General features: G+C 31.2%; 1 long non-coding RNA gene across 1 annotated transcript; it reads right to left on the bottom strand.

Moving 5' to 3' along the window:
* Positions 1 to 356: 356 nt before the first annotated feature.
* On the bottom strand, positions 357 to 799 carry LOC112464882. Its single transcript, XR_003041960.1, has 2 exons — positions 738 to 799; positions 357 to 641 (listed from the first exon to the last, which is right to left on the bottom strand). It is a non-coding gene; the product is annotated as an uncharacterized LOC112464882 (long non-coding RNA).

The following is a 799-nucleotide window of genomic DNA, read 5'->3' as shown; positions in this document are numbered from 1 at the left end:
TTGGTACCTTTTTTGTATTTTTTATACTTTTTTATCCCTCTTATCTCGCAACGTTCAAATTTTTAAAACATTTCATTTTAGGTGGAAAAAGTACAACATAGAATGAACAGCTGTTGAACCATATAAAATTATTCGAAAATTTTTGGAAAATCAATAAGCTTGTGTCAATAAAAGTTCGCGTACGCGTATATATTTAACACAGTTCAACTTATACCAAATAGATACGAAGAATTAAGAGGGAAAAATATTGCGTGATACAAACGTAGAAATTCCGTTTGAAATTCTCCGGGTTCTGTATTTCTTAATTTTATCGCTTGAATATAACACAATAAATGTAAATATTAAAGTAATACAAATGCTTATAAAATATTTTTATAAGATGTTACATGATTCATTTTTGCAGCTTAAACTCGTAAACGTCACGTGAGCGCCAGGTAAAAATTTATAATGTTATTAGAAAAGATTTTATTTCGCTGTGTTTACCTCTATCACATTTATAATATTTAATAATAGAAAAATATCTATATCTTTAATGGCTATCCATAAATTGTATATCCGACAATAATAGCACTGTATTCGGTAGTGGTCTAGGTTGCGGGCTGAGTACCGTAAACGTCTGCCTCTCGACATCCACATTGGTCCTGTAAATATAAAACATATTGTCATGACACAAAAAATAATGCACTCATATTGTTATCAACGATAAATATTAGGTGTGTCAAAAATCATATACTAACACACAGACGAATCCGGCTACATTAGTCTGCACGACGTCATCCTCGGGAGAATCGGCAAAGGA

This window comes from Temnothorax curvispinosus, unplaced genomic scaffold (assembly GCF_003070985.1).
Source record: "Temnothorax curvispinosus isolate PA1 unplaced genomic scaffold, ASM307098v1 QBEX01014692.1, whole genome shotgun sequence".
Lineage (NCBI taxonomy): Eukaryota > Metazoa > Arthropoda > Insecta > Hymenoptera > Formicidae > Temnothorax > Temnothorax curvispinosus.
This window is presented reverse-complemented; position numbering and strand designations above follow the sequence as displayed.